Here is a 16715-nt window from a genome sequence, read left to right as displayed (position 1 = left end):
AGGATGGGCTAGGCCCCGGTGGCGGCTAGGGTTGGGCAGCCCGAGTCGCGCGGGCGGGGGGGGGGGGGGCTAGAGCTGGGATCAGATTCTCAGTTTATTGAAATGCTAACAACCCAACTGTAAAAAAATGCACCTTCAGATAAGTCCAGTTGCAACAGAATAATGCATATGAGACAATGTAAAATATAAGAATACAGTTCTACGCTTTGCTGAACACTGAAATGCCTTGGACATGCTGCTTGTTTACGATCTAGCCATCTCACAATTCTATTTCTAAATGCATTGCTGACTTCACCATCTTATTCTAGTTGTGTTTATTTATATCTGGTTATTGAATATCAGTAAGTAGGCTCTACTAACCAAAGCTATAGACTCCTTTCTAGGCGCAAAATGCTAGCTTTATCCAGTTATTAACAAATGCAATTTACCGACTGACTAATTCTTCGAAGCCTTTAAGAAGCAAATGGAGGAAGCAATGAGATGGAATGTACAATACAAATTGATCTCCATAGCATCATCTAAAAAAAATTCGATAATTTTTCTTTCATGTAATTTCCACAAACAGTTGTTGCCAACTGCTTCGATCTCTATCTCAAAAAAAAAAAAAACTGCTTCGATCTCAATAACTTAACATGTCTTCTTTTTCATCTACAACAATAAGGGGTTGTTTGGTTCCAGCCACAGTTTGCCAAGCCAAAATTTGACAGCCACAGTTTGCCAAGTCAAAATTTGGCAGCCACAGTTTAGTTGGCATGTGTTTGGTTTTTGCCACACTGTATTGCCCCTATGGCCCATTTGTCATAGAGATAAATATTTTGCCAACTTTTGCCAAAGTTTGGCGTCCAATTTCTCAGCCACACTTGTGTGACTTTTCATACTTGTGTGACTGGTCACTTTTTGGCTTGGCCACACTAATCTCCAACCAAACAAACCCTAAGAAACTTCTCAAGTTCTTAAACAATTACAGAAGAACTGAAGATAGTGAGAAAACACCATATAGTTCATCCTAATTCATGCTTCTAACTCTTGATACATTTTGATTGTCAATTTGTTTGTTTGTTTTCTTGTTTGTCTGCGTGTGTGTCTACAAATCAAGTCAAGACTGAAAAAGGCATGCATCCCAAAGAACTAACTGTTGGATGTACTACAGCCTCGTGGAGGCAATTCCACGAACACTATGTGTGCATCCATCAAAGCTTCGGTCGATTTAATCAAATCGCTAGACAAAAAAAAAAATCTAAGGTGTCCCACTCATTTATTTGTTGAATCAGTACCTCACCTGCGGCTTGATGGAGAGGAGCAGCGTGCCGTGGACGTCCATGAAGGTCAGCTCGTCGGCGAAGAGCTTTCAGCGAGCAGAGTAGCCTTGGAACCCATTGCTAGACCTCGTCCACACCGTGCGGCATGCCACAGATGCCTTTGATGTTGCGACGCCACCTACTCGCAGAGGCTAAATCACAGGGATGAATGACCGGGAGATGGGAAAATCAGCAAAGGATGGAGGCAGCAAAACACCACTCCCAATCGACGATGTCCAGGCCTGCGAACGCCTAGCCACTAAGAGTGTATTTGGTTCGGGAACGAAGTGAAATGTAATGTCATGGTTCCGTTCCACCGGAACGGGTTGGTTCTGTTCCGGTGTTTGGTGAAGGGAATTAGGAGGAGTGGAATGGTTCCATCTCAGCGTTTGGTTGCATAGCACGGAATGGATTCTTTCACATGATGCATTTGGTTTATCTCAAATCTTTGCATATAAATGGTGGGACTCTCACATATGTATATACATTGTCACAATTATAGCTCTTTACATTTTTAGCATCATCAATTGATATAATCTGAAAAGGATCTACAGTTCATACATGAAAAAAAATCTCACTGTTTTCTATTCACATGAAGAGTCTGTCATGTCGAGTTTGGCATGAACGCATCCAGCAGAAATCTACAGGCATGAACAAAATAAAAATTTCTCACTGCAAGCATCAGGGACAGGTTGAGTTTGGCATGAACGCATCTAGCAGAACTGAACGCATCCATCAATCCTGAACGCCGTCTGCTCCTTTCCTCTCTCGGCCCTGCCCAGGCAAGCTGATGCTGCCGCCGACCAGGTGTGGCTGCCGCTGGCTGGCTTCTAATACTCGCGCCGAAGTAGCCTGGCTCGCCGCCCAGCTTCAAGACCGTCGCCCCGCAGCCGCTCGTCCGCCGCCCTGCAACTGATTGAGGAGAAGACGAGGGAGACGGTGGCGTGGAGGCAGGACAGTCAGCGGCGCAGATGAAGGAGAGGAGCTGCCGGTGGCGCGGATCGAGGGAGGAGAGAGACGAGGGGGAGGCGGCGCACCAGAGAGGAGGGCGAGAGGGGATGGGGTTGCGGGAGAGAGACGAGGGGGAGACGGTTCCGCGTCGTCCGCTCGAATTCGAGGTCTCACCTCGTTCCGGATTCGGTTCGCGGGAACGAGTGGGTCACCGTTCCATGCACATACCAAACGCGAGAATCAAGTTCAGGAACGGATCCGACCCGTGATATTCCGATCCATGACAAGAACCAAACACATCCTAAGTGTCCGTGGCGCGTTCTCCCAACCTGCTACCTCGCAGCTACCGGTCAGCCACTGCCACCCAAAACCTCCTCTCCATAAGCCTCCGTTCCGCAGGAAATTGCACAACTTATTCATCTATTTTATACCTTCCTAAAAAAGCTTTTACCCCTGGACCCGTCGCCCACGTGGAAGGGATGTTGTTCAGTAGTAGCGTAGCGATCCAGTGCTCTTGGTTCAAGGCGGTTCGGAGTGGGTCAACATAGGCTGACTGAGTGGTCCCACACGCCTTCAAGGCCCCGATTCACCAGGAAGCTGTAATTCAAGGGAGCTTAGTAACTGTACTGATACCAGCACCGCTGTCCCCGTCCCGACCCTGTTTTTTCAAAGACCCCGGAGGAAAAAGGTGCTCTCTTGTCAAGATTAGGCCCCCCAAAGAGTTTATCTTTTTAACTTGAACACATCTCAGATCAAAGTTTGAAAAGTGGAAAAACAAACTTTTAAGAGGTGGGCACATGAACGCCTTGGGGCCTCCTTGCTCATTAGCAACACATGAGTGCCTCCTTTGCAGCTGTGGTTGCATCTCTGAAAAAAAGGGTATGAGGCGATGAGTGGTTAGTTGCCAAGTGTGATGAGCATGTGGCAACGTGGTGTTTAATTATATAATTATTAAAGAAAAATGGACACTAAGTAGTATTCGTGGTGTAACACTCTATAGTACTATGTTTCAGGACGAAGAAGAGAGGAAGTTGCGCGCTGTGGAGCTCGGCCATCCATTGCATCCTAGGATCCCCGGATCTGACGTACCGCCTCACAGCTTCCTTGTTGCTGCTGCTTCCCATCTCTGGTTGCTTCCGTTCTGTCACCGTTTCTCCTCCTACTGCTCCTCCTCGTCGTCTTTCGCCTCCCTCTCTTACGTAAGCCTGCAGCGGCACCACCAAACAACTGGCTGTGTCTATCAGTAAAGAGACAGGAAAGGCAGCATGGAGGAGTACCTTGGAAGTTGGAATGGCAAAAAACAGAAAGGTTGGAGTAGGTTTTTATACTGGTGGGAGCTTTGCCTGGCCTTGGCGCTGCTCTACCTCATGGTCTCTTGGTTGTGTTGCTCCATGGCCCCTCGCTTGCATGGATAGAGCTAGAGCCTAATGGCCTATCTGGCTTCTGCAGGGGCTATGTAATAATTATGGTTGTGTCTGTCTAGGATTGGCGGAGGACTGGGCGTAGCTATCATTACTATCATTAGCATGATTTCATGAGCGCAGACAATGTCGTACTACTTACCACACAGAGAGAGAGAGAGGGAGAGAGACTTGCCATGGTTTGCAAGGTTTCTTCACGACGAAAAAGACGACTGATCCATTATACCACCTCAGTCCAATGTGGATCTACTGCCATGTCGCCCAGGCTAGTATAAGTCCAATTAATCAATCTTATGGAAGCTAGATGCAAATTCATAACCATATATAGTTCCACATGGGTTCCAAGTTCATAAGTAAAGAACCATACAAGTACATATACTAGCTTTAGTTCACAACCAAGCTTGAGATCGAAGTTCTCAGATTAAATAAGGATAAGCGTAAGTTCACAACCAAGCTTGCTTCGTCATAGCGTTCATATTTTGCTGGGGCATCTGTAAAATAATCATGAAAGATAATTTCATCAATTATTAATTGTGTTGGTATGTCTTATAGAAAAGAAGTAACATTTGCACTAACCGTGAACAAGATATCCTAAACACCACAATGACGACGAAGTGGACGAAGATTATCAAGTTCTTCAGCCCATCACACCCGATCTGACCTACAATCTTGCCTACTCCAACTTCGCTCTTCTCTCTAAGCACGAAGTTGGAGCAAGTATTCTCTGCCTCCTGCCTAGTCGTGTTGTAACCAGACACCAGTTCCTTGAACGCTTGTATGCTGAATTTGTCGGGAACCCCCTGTAAGCGGAGTGTTTCCTAATAATATGCCAGGTATTTTTTAGAAGCCGAACCCATTCTGCAGCCTCTCGGTTTACATCTAAAGTCAAGCATGCTTTTTTTTACCGTGTTTCTTCAGACAATACTTGACATACGATCATGCAAGCTGAGTACCAGTGTTCTGACACTCGGCATACACAAAGATACTCTCGACAACATGTGATTTTCCTGTAGTGTGCTTATTGTATGTTACATATGATCACAATGATCACACGAATAAGACAATAGTGCAATCATGACGAACTCAACGATGATTATGAAGTTCTTCAACACACATAGCCTAAAGTAACCAACACCCATGCGTACTTCAACATTACTATCCTGTTTGAGAGCAAAATTGGAAGAATCATCATTTGTCTCCTGCCTAGTCATAAACCCTTAGAAGCAACTGTCTCTTTAACCGACGACTCCTTCATGACATGTGTGCCATGAACTGTATACTCTTGGAACCCTCATTATGTACACCACATGCCACTTCACCTAGCATGACAAAGGGAGCAACAATTTAAGCAACAAGGTAGGAACACAACATATGGAATATAAACAACATAGACATGCATGATCATATACCCAAAAGGCAGCACAAGTCCGTCCTAAATGCTATGATGTCATCCTATTACCACATCCAGAAAGAGGGGTGTAATCCTACCACCACAATTTCACCATCACCACGAGGAGTTAGTATATACCACCTCATAAAAAATGCAGGCCAACAATAGTTTTCAAGGCATGTCCACCATCGCGTTGTCGTCCTTGTCATTGTCATGCACGCCATCACCACTACTAAAAAACATCATTAGTAGTAGTGCTTTCCTATCCAGGTCGTAAGCTAGGGCATATGGTCTCCACCCATGCCAACGAACTAAAGGCCCATGCCATGTTGTCCAACAAATGGTTAGGAACCGCCATCAGAACCTTCTGACTGAAGCCATCTATATCCATGACAAAGTTGTGTAGAGGGAAGGGTGGGCATCGATGGGCTTGCTCTCCTCCTTGTTGGCGTCAGTCATCCTGCTGAAGTCGCTCATCTCCTCGTCCATCAAGTCATCCCTCTTCCTCTTCCTCTCAAGAGCAGGACCGTGCTCAACAGGCTTGTCAGGACCATCAAGGATGATGGTTTCTTACTCCTAGATGTCTAGATACTCAGGTGTAGGCATATGAGAATCGAGAGGCTCACTGGAGCCCATGACATTCTTGCTAGTAGACAACTCATAGGAGAAGATCAGTTGCATCTGCGAGTAGTTCTGGATTGGAGTGTTGAAGAACTCAACGTCCTCGAGGTGATGCTAAGAAAGAAATATAATGTTGTTAGTTGTGATTGGCATATTAGAGAAGCTAATTACAAGTCTAATAAGTGGTATGTGAGCTAACCGCGGTGTGGCCTTGGTAGTGCTCTGTCTACAACATAATAGTGAAGGTGTTCTGATCCCATTGTGTGTTGTTAAGGTCTTTGAGCCTGGTACTTGGATCCATTTAGCTCTCCACTTTCTGAGGTGGTTGTAGACTTGGATTGGGTGACCTCTTATCCACACAACTCGAAGACCTGCTTAGCAACAGAGTTCATGTGCACCTCCTGAAAGCCCTTGTCGGCGCTCACCCCACTGGATATAATCTCACACATCTTTTGAAGGACAAAAATGGACATGTAAGGCTGCCACTTCATGTGTTCCCCTTCCCAGAGATCTTTGCCTTCCCAATCTTGATGGCTGCCTTATTTGCAGCAGCAGTAGCAACATTAGGCATCACTACCATAAAAGATGGTTCCCTAACAGGCGCCTTGAACACATCTAAGTCAGAAGGCATTTACTCGAACAGACACTAGGATTCTTCAACAGATGATGACATGAACTGGTTGGTGGACAAGACAATGGCCCAATTAAAATCTTCGGTGTTCATGCCCTACAATCATTAGCATTAGGACTAGTTCAAAACACACTACACATGGACAAGAAGAAACACAAAGCATACTACACATGGAGCCCCAATCATGAAGTTCAACACACCACACATGGACTGATCTTCAAGCTCAAAGCAAACCATTAGGTTAACACACCACACATGGACTGATCTTCAAGCTCAAAGCAAACCGTTAGGTTCAACACAATATCATACTCACATATCGACCATACTTGCATAGTAGCATACCACACATGCTCTAATTGTCAAGCTATTACCACATCTACCATAGTGTCACCGAAAGCGACATGGCAAGCCGCATGAACATCATCAAAGCCTACAAGCAAAACCTAGCATGCTAGCAATCCATCACCACTACCACTTGATCACCACAACATCACATGCTCATAGATCTACAGTCTATCATGGTACCACATGTGCACAGATCTACTCCCACCACATGCTCATATATGTAAGCCCAAGCAAGTTCAAGTTTAGCTTGATGGAAATGAAAAACTCAAAACTGAGTTTAATACTGAGAAAGCTACCTGGACTGAAGAGAAGGCTTCCCTGATCAAGAGAGCTGAAAAGGCTGAGGCCTCGTTAGAAGAGGTCACCACAGAACTTAGTGGCTTGAAGCAGCATATCAATCAAATGACTTTTGCTATCTTTGGTAAGACCTGTTATATCATAATAACTTTCCACCTTCCATGTTATAAACCGTCAGGTGACTTAACCGTCATATGCCATGCAGGTCCCATGAGCAGCAATCTTGGGAAAGAGATGCTGATAAAGCTCAAGGCGGTTTATACATTAGTAGAAGAACTGTACACCGGAGCTTAGCGTACGATAGCCACCATCTCCCCAAGTAATCAAGCTCCATCTCTTCTCAGCAACGTTTTAAGACAACATTATGTTCTTCCTGCCCGTATTGAAGATAAAAAACGGTCGGCTACTAGAGCCGGTGCCATTACGGCTTTAAGCTGGGCAAAGGCATGGCAGTCAGAATTAGACCCGGCCGAGCTAGCCACTAGCTTCCCTAGTTTCAAAGAGGACGGGTCTGCTTTGACAAGAAAGATTTTGCTGCGTGTGTGAAGGAGATGCGTCCCTTGGCGAGCCTGCTTGTTGAAGAAACAGATCTGACCAAATATCAGGCAGCTTATACCGCAGAGAACCAGAAAATGCCCACGCCGTCTTACAAAATTGCAGATCTTATCCTCCAATCCGTAAGCACACTTTTGCCCCTGAAATCGATCCATCTGAGCTTATCGATGATGAAGTTGAAATCCAAGCCTTGACTGGCATCAATTGGTCATCGCCTGACTTCCAGACGGTGGAGGGAGAAGAAGAACCGGTGCAGGATGACCTGGAAGCCTCAAGCCGCCAAGACCAGGAGAGCTGACCCGCAGGACGGTCTTCAATTTTCCCCATCAAGTATTGCTTTTGAAAACACTTAATCATTTAGGCTCGGGGAGCCAAGTAATAGGCTAGTTAAACTCTGATCTGTCGTGCCATCGTACACGTTTTGTTTTACACAATACTGCTGATCCGCCAGTTGAAGATCTACCACTTATGCTTATGATATCATCAATTTATGCAGATCAGATTTATCATTTTCCCTGCAGACAAAAATAGATCACGAGTGCCCTGGTGATTTACCCCAGGGTGGGTCACAATACCCCATATAAAAACCACTGGTGACTTTAATAGTACATAACCAGGGCTGGTTTAATCACAACCTTATATAATCATAACAAAATATCATACCTGTGATATTTGCTCACACCGTCGGCTTATGATACCTATGGAGTAAGGGTTATAACCCAAAGATTGAGAGCACAACGCCCTGTTCAATTGATTCATACTGCCGGCTTACAACGCCGCATGCAACAAGGGGTAATATCCCAGAACTTAGAGCAGAGCGCTCTGAGCACATAAAATCATCATACACTGGCTACTTAAAGTCCAAAGCCAGGCCAGGTTAACAAATACCGGGTAGATTCATATATGAACCATAGGGCAACATAGCCCTCATCGGTTTTCAACCATGTAATAACATGTCATAAGAAATGAATCTCAAAAAATGATTAAATCAAATACAAATCAAAAAACAAAACAAGGCTTTCATAGGCTGCCAGGCCTTCAAGTCAAGTGCTTTTCAAGGGCCGCACAACCACTGAGTTAAACCTTCATTCAACCTTGTAAGCCGGGCCTCACATGACCAATTGCGGTTTTAACTTTGACAAGTTCAGGGCCTATATAAGATTGACTGTCAATAGTACGGCGTGTCATTCCAGGATTACCTGGGCAGAGTGGCAGACTTAAAAAAGGCAGGATAACCAGGATTTTTTGGTGAATACACCTGGCGTCCAAGCCTATTGCACGGGTCAACAAAGCTCTTGTTCATTAACAAAGAGCACCCAAGTAATGTTTCATTCCAGGCTTACAAGCCGGATCAACAAAGGTATTCATAGCTATGCTCAATGAGTAGGAAGCCCCCAAGTATTTTGTAATCATGGCGTACAAGCCGGATCAAAAGGGTAGTCATAGCTATGCTCAATGAGCAGGAAGCCCCTAAGTGGTCATACGAAGTGACAATAAAGACTCATTATTCTCAGAAATGAAACAAGAGAGGCCCTGAATTATCAGGGATGCCGACTTTATTATATTCATCATAATATATACATTGTCAAAGTATGTACATCACAAGAGCCAGTGGCTCAGGTGTAATAAGGCCGAAGATGAGCAATATTCCACGGCCAGCGGCTCTCCTCCTCCGACGTGCATGAGTCCTTGTGGTCTCGAACATCGATAAGGTAGTATGACCCATTGTTCAGATTTTTGCTGACCACAAAGGGCCCTTCCCAAGGTGGGGATAACTTGTGCATATAAGTTTGATCCTGGATAAGCCGGAGCACCAAGTCACCTTCTTGAAAGGTCCTGGTTTTAACCCGGCGGCTGTGATAATGGCGCAGATCTTGCTAGTAAATCACCGAACGAGCTGCCGCAAGGTCACGCTCCTCATCCAACAGGTCAATAGCATCCTGACGTGCTTTTTCATTATCGACTTCAACATAAGCTGCCACACGGGGCGAGTCATGATGGATGGCACTAGGGAGAACCGCCTCTGCTCCGTAAACCATGAAGAATGACGTATAACCCATAGATCTGTTGGGGGTAGTATTGATACTCCGTAACACTGAAGGTAATCCTTCCACCCAACAACCCGGCGTCCTCTGCAAAGGGACCATAAGCCGGGGCTTGATGCCTCTCTAGATTTCTTGATTGGCTCTCTCAGCTTGACCATTGGACTAGGGGTGAGCCATTGATGAGACATCAAGTCAAACATGCTCTCGTTGACAAAACTCTTTCATAGCACCCTTGGACAGATTAGTGCCATTATCAGTTATAATGTTGTGGGGAAAGCCAAAATGGAAAATCACCTTTTTGATGAATTGAACCACCGTCGCCGTATCACACTTACTAACTGGCTCTGCTTCAACCCACTTTGTAAATTTGTCAACCGCCACCAAGAGGTGGGTCTTTTTATCCTCGGACCTTTTGAAAGGTCCAATCATATCAAGCCCCCAGACCGCAAACGACCAAGCAATTGGAATCATCCTCAATTCTTGAGCCGGCACATGAGCTCGTTGTGAGAATTTCTGACAACCATGACATTTACTGACCAAATCCTTTGCATCAGCATGAGCCGTCAGCCAATAAAATCCATGACGGTAAGCCTTGGCTACGAGAGACTTAGAGCCGGCATGATGACCACAATCTCCTTCATGAATCTCTCGTAGAATCTCACAGCCTTCCTCAGAGAAACACAACGTTGAAATGCCCCTGTGACACTGTGATGATGCAACTCTCCATTGACAATAGTCATTGACTTAGACCACCGGGTTATCTGCCTGGCCAAAGTTTCATCCTCAGGTAACTCGCCCCAGGTCATATATGCCAAATATGGAACTGTCCAATCAGGAATAGCATGAAGAGCCGCCACCAGCTGTGCCTCCGGGATAGGAATAGCAAGATCTTCCTCTTTAGGCAATTTGACTGAAGGATTATGTAGAATATCAAGGAAAATATTGGGTGGTACCGGCTTATGCTGAGATCCCAACCGGCTTAAAGCATCAGCCACCTTGTTTTACCTTCGATCAACATGCTCTACTTGATAGCCCTTGAAGTGACCAGCAATAGCATCAACCTCTCGGCGATAAGCCGCCATGAGTGGGTCCTTAGAATCCCAAGTGCCAGAAAATTGCTGAGCTACCAAATCAGAATCACCAAAACACCTCACCCGGCTTAAGTTCATCTCCTTAGCCATCCGAAGACCATGGAGCAAGGCCTCATACTCAGCTACATTGTTAGTACAAGGGAACATCAACCTTAAAACATAACAAAATTTATCACCTCGTGGGGAAGTCAAGATAACTCCACCCTCCGAGCCTTCCAACTGCCTAGATCCATCGAAGTGAATAGTCCAATATGTGCTATCCGGCTTTTCCTCAGGCATCTGCAACTCTGTCCAATCATTTATGAAGTCCACAAGTGCTTGAGACTTGATGGTTGTGCGAGGCATATATATCAAACATGCGGTCCAAGCTCAATGGCCCACTTGGCTACCCGACCTGTGGTTTCTCTGTTTTGAATAATATCCCCTAAAGGGGCAGAACTAACCACAGTGATGGGATGACCCAGAAAATACTGTTTGAGCTTTCGACTAGCCATGAACAACCAGTACACAAGCTTCTGCCAATGTGGATACCTCTGCTTGGACTCAATGAGCACCTCACTGATGTAATAAACCGGCCGCTGAACCGGATATTCCTTGCCTGACTCCTTCCTTTCCACCACAATTGCCACGCTGACAACTCGGTTATTGGCAGCCACATACAACAACAAGGGCTCTTTATCAATGGGAGCAGCAAGAACCGACGGCTCAGCTAATTGTTTCTTCAAGGCCTCAAAAACCTGATCAGCAGCATCACTCCAGACAAAGTGATATGTCTTCTTCATCATCTGGTAAAGAGGGATATCCTTTTCACCCAGCCGGCTTATGAACCGGCTTAAGGCCACAATACGACCCGCCAAACGCTGAACATGATTGATACACGCTGGTTTAGCTAGGGAAGTGATAGCCTTTATTTTCTCCAGGTTAGCTTCAATACCCCGTTCAGAAACCAGAAAGCCTAAAAGCTTGCCTACTGGTACGACAAAGACACACTTGGCCGGGTTAAGCATCATCTTGTAGACCCGGAGATTGTCAAAGGTATCTTTCAAATCATCTATCAAGGTTTCATTCTTCCTGGATTTCACCACAATATCATCCACATAAGCAAGAACATTGCACCCAATCTGATCATGAAGGCAATTTTGCACACACTGCTGGTAAGTTGCCTGGGCACTCTTGAGCCCAAAAGGCATAGACACATAACATAAGGCTCCAAAGGGAGTAATAAAAGATGTCTTCTCCTGGTCCTTAACTACCATCTTGATCTGATGATAACCAAAATAAGCGTCCAAAAAGCTCAAACGCTCACAACCCACTGTAGCATCAATAATCTGATCAATACGGGGGAGAGCAAAGGGATCAGCCGAACAGGCCTTGTTTAAGTCCGTGTAATCCACACACATATGCCAAGTACCATTTTTCTTAAGTACCAGCACCGGGTTAGCCAACCACTCAGGATGAAAAACTTCAACAATAAACCCAGCCACCAAGAGCCGGGCCACTTCCTCACCAATGGCCTTGCGCCTCTCTTCATTGAAATGGCGAAGAAATTGCTTGACCGATTTAAACTTCGGATTAATATTGAGAGTGTGCTTAGTGAGTTCTCCCGGTACACCTGGCATGTCTGAAGGCTTCCATGCAAAGATGTACCGGTTCTCATGGATGAACTCGATGAGTGCGCTTTCCTATTTCTGATCCAGATTGGCACTGATGCTGAACTGCTTGGATGAATCGCTAGGAACGAAGTCAACTAGCTTAGTGTCATCCCCGACTTAAATTTCAACACAGGATCATGCTCTGTAGTTGGCTTTTTCAAAGATGTCATGTCCGTCGGGTCAACATTATCTTTGTAAAATTTCAATTATTTTGTTTGCACAGACAGACTCAGCATAAGCAGCATCGCCTTCTTCACATTCCAAGGCTATCTTCCGGCTTCCATGCACTGTGATGGTGCCCTTGTGACCCGACATCTTAAGCTGCAAATAAACATAACAAGGCCTTGCCATGAACTTAGCATAAGCCGGCCGCCCAAACAAAGCATGATAAGGGCTCTTGATTTTAACCACCTCAAAAGTCAATGTCTCAGATCTGGAATCATAATCATCTCCAAAACAAACCTCCAAAGATATTTTGCCCACTAGATACACCGACTTACTAGGCACCACGCCATGAAAGATAGTGTTTGACAGCTTAAGATCTTTGTTAGTCAAGCTCATGCGACAAAAGTTTCATAATACAGAATATTAATGTTGCTGCCCCCGTCCATGAGTACCTTAGTAAATCTGTACCCTCCAACCCAAGGTGCCGCCACCAGAGCCAAATGACCCGGATCATCAACCCGGGGCGGGTGATCCTCACGACTCCAGAGAATAGGGTGTTTAGACCATCGAAAGTAATGGGGAATCGCCGGCTCAACTGCATTCACTGCCCTTTTATGGAGCTTTTGATCTCGTTTGCATAAACTCGTGGTGAAAATGTGGTACTGTCCACTATTCAATTATTTTGGGTTACTCTGATAACCAGACTGCTGCTGCTGATTCCCTTGACCAGATTGTTGATTAAAACCACCTTGATTGCCTTGGCCTTGGAAACCGGAATTAGAACCGCCACCACCATAACCCGGACTATGAGAGCCAGATCCTGAGCCACCGTCTGGCCCATGATTGTTCTAGAAAAAATTGGAATTTCTATACTCCCTCATAACGAAACAATCCTTCCAGAGGTGACCAGCCGACTTTTCCCGCGTACCATCGGGCAGGGCTGATTCATCATCGCCTCAAGATTGAATTTTGGTCCTCCAAACCGAGGGGGTGGCTTTCCCTTGTGGTGCTGACTATTATTCTGCGTATTGGTGTTAGCCACAAAATCTAAATTACCATCAGCTTTGCGCTTACCATTGCCACCCTGACTCGCCGGGTTATGCTGCTGCCCTTTTGCGTTGCTGCTCTTTTTTCGCTTACCCGACCTTTCATCATCATACTCGGGGTCCTTGGTACTATCAGAGTCGGCATACTTGACGAGAGATGCCATTAGCTCCCCCATGTCGTTGCAGTGGTGTTTAAGCCACCCCAATTTCTGCTTAAGGGGCATGAAACGACAATTCTTCTCCAACATTAGGACTGCTGAACTGGCATTGATACGATCTGATGAGTGTAGGATGGCTGAGACCCGGCGCACCCAATGGGTTGTTGACTGGCCCTCACCTTGGACACAAGAGTCCAAATCCACGATTGACATAGGCTGCTTGCACGTGTCTTCAAAATTCTGGATAAACCAGGCTTTTAACTCGGCCCATCATCCAATGGAGTTGGCAGGCAGCCCTTTCAACCAAGTACTAGCCGTCCCGTCCAACATCATGGTGAAATACTTATCGCATGCAGCATCGCCAACATCCAGCATCTCCATTGCCATCTCATAACTTTCAATCCAAGCTTCAGGGGATTGATCTGCTGTGTAGTTAGGCACCTTACGAGGACCCTTGAAATCCTTCGGCAAACGCTCATTACGTAGAGCCGAGACTAAACATGGCACACCCAAGGTTCTAGAGGTCACGCCTTCCTCCACCGAAGCTGACGGATAAATTGGTGAATACTGATGAGCCGCCTGCTGAGCTGCCAGCTCGGCCTCCCGACGTGCTCTGCCCTGATCCACCAAAATCTGAGCATTGGTACCACCACGCACCGAGTCATGCCCACGAGGCTGGTTATGGTGTTGTTCACTGCTTGGGACTGTTGGTGAGTCAATGTGCCTGCTATAACTCCGGCTTGGACGAGGGGTTGAGTGAATCCGCTCGCTATTGTAAGAAAGCCGCCTGTTGACTTACAGTTGTCTGAAGAAGCTCTTTGGCCCTTCGTGTCTCTATCGTCGTTGGAGACCCGCCTTCAACTAGTAGAGCCGCCAGTCGCGTTACCGCAGTAATCATATTATCCAAAGGGTTAGAATAATGACCCGGAGGTGTCAGAACATGCTGAGACGGAGTATTATTCAAACGTGGCGGGTCCAACACATGTGGCTGAACCAGCGCTCCAGTTCCAGGCGCTTTGATCACCCGGTTTACCACCGACAGGTCACTGGTCCCTGCTCCAGGCGTGTTGAAGAGGTTCCTCGGCTCATAAACTGGGGGTAGATGACTCCGGTGCCTCCTCCTCATGACCTCATTTGAAGCGTTCTGATCCAATGTGAGCCGGAAGGAAGGAATTCACTGTGCCTGGGCGTCCAAAGCAGCCCGCTCCGTAGCCATCCTAGCATTCTCAGACGCCAGCTCTTCCTTGGCTTGAGAGATCTCATCTTGTAGCTTTGCCACATCAACCTTATGTTGTTCCTGGTTGTTCGGGGTTACCTCTACCCCCATCAAAGTCGCTAGAGCCTCCAATAACCTGTGACAACTTGAGCCGGCGGGCGCGCAGAGCCACTAGCACCAGCCGCCACTGCAGCCATTGAACTGGAGGTTATAGCTGCAATGGTTGTTGAACCGAGCACCGGTTGTGTACCGGCCATGAAGATTGCGACCCTGTTCGGTGACTCATAGGGGTCCAGAATACCGTCACCATCGGACAACCCCCAAGCCGTTTGTCTTATAGTTGATACAATGAATTAGTCTCGCCTGTGGATGACTCACCATCAGAGTAGATGGCCGTCTCACCGCCAGACACAAATCCTTCCGCCCCATGGATGAAACCAACAAAGGCGTGCTTCACGGCGGGCTGAACCCGAGCGGTAGTGCACGCTGAGCCATCTCAATGATGTCGGTGCAGATGTCCTGCTCAGGGCCCAGTTCGCCGATTTTGCCGATGAAAACGTGGATTCGCTGAAGGGGACCCGGTACCCGTACTCAATTGAGTCGGCCTCGGGGCCCCAGCCTGCATCGTCGATGTAGAGCTTGCCGCGACGACTCTTGGTCATCCGGCCCACAACATATCCCTTGATCCCTTAGAAGTTGCCATGTAAGAACTCGAAACCACCATGCGCTGGCCCCATGGTGGGCGCCAACTGTCATGGAGTTGTCACGACAGATGTCCTAGCGGAAGGACTTAGTCGTGGAGCCATCACAACGAGGTTAGCTTAAAGGGGTTAATCGGGACAAAGGACACACAGAGTTTATACTAGTTCGGGCCCTTGTGGTGAAGGTAAAAGCCTAATCCAGTTTGAGGTGGTATTGCTAGGGTTTCGATTACCAGGGAGCGAATACGCTTGACATATTTCTCTGAATCTTGTTTCTTACCCTAAATTGTCATCGGGTCATCCCTTTATATACACAGGTTGATGCCCGACGGTTCACGGAGTCCCGACCGCCTCATACACAACGTGTCCGGCTCGGTGACTAACTACACTTGTCGTACAATACAAATCATACATACATGGCGGTTCATCCCCCTGGGCCTTAAGTCACCTCTGGGTCTTGGGCCGTCAACGGGCTCGCATGACCCGCCATCTTCATTGGTAAGCCACCAATGGTATGACCCAGCCCCTCCTGGGCGGTTCATACCCAGTAGTTATATCCCCAACAGGGAGGAAAGTAGAACTTGATGAGGTAATCATACCTTCTCTTGAATTGGAAAGTAGCACATCAGAGAACTCTATTCCCGTGATGCCTAGACCGACTAGAGAGGAAGCAAACGATAATGATTATGAAACTTCAGATCAAGTTGCTACTAAACCTGTAGGTCAACTAGAGCATGATCCGCACTAGAGTGGTACGGTAATCCTGTTCTGGAAGTCATGTTATTAGAGCAAGGCGAACCTACAAACTATGAAGAAGCTATGATGAGCCCAGATTCCGACAAATGTCTTGAGGCCATGAAATCTGAGATAGGATCCATGTATGAGAATAAAGTGTGGACTTTAGTGGACTTGCCTGATGATCGGCAAGCCATTGAAAATAAATGGATCTTCAAGAAGAAGACATACACTGATGGTAATGTCACCATCTACAAAGCTTGACTTGTCGGAGAAGGTTTTCGACAAGTACAAGGGGTTGACTATGATGAGACTTTCTCACCTGTAGTGATGCTTTAGTCAGTCTGGATCATGTTAGCAATTCCCGCACTTTATAACTATGAAATCTGGCAAATGG

Source organism: Triticum dicoccoides, chromosome 4B (assembly GCF_002162155.2).
Source record: "Triticum dicoccoides isolate Atlit2015 ecotype Zavitan chromosome 4B, WEW_v2.0, whole genome shotgun sequence".
Classification (NCBI taxonomy): Eukaryota; Viridiplantae; Streptophyta; class Magnoliopsida; order Poales; family Poaceae; genus Triticum; species Triticum dicoccoides.
This window is presented reverse-complemented; position numbering follows the sequence as displayed.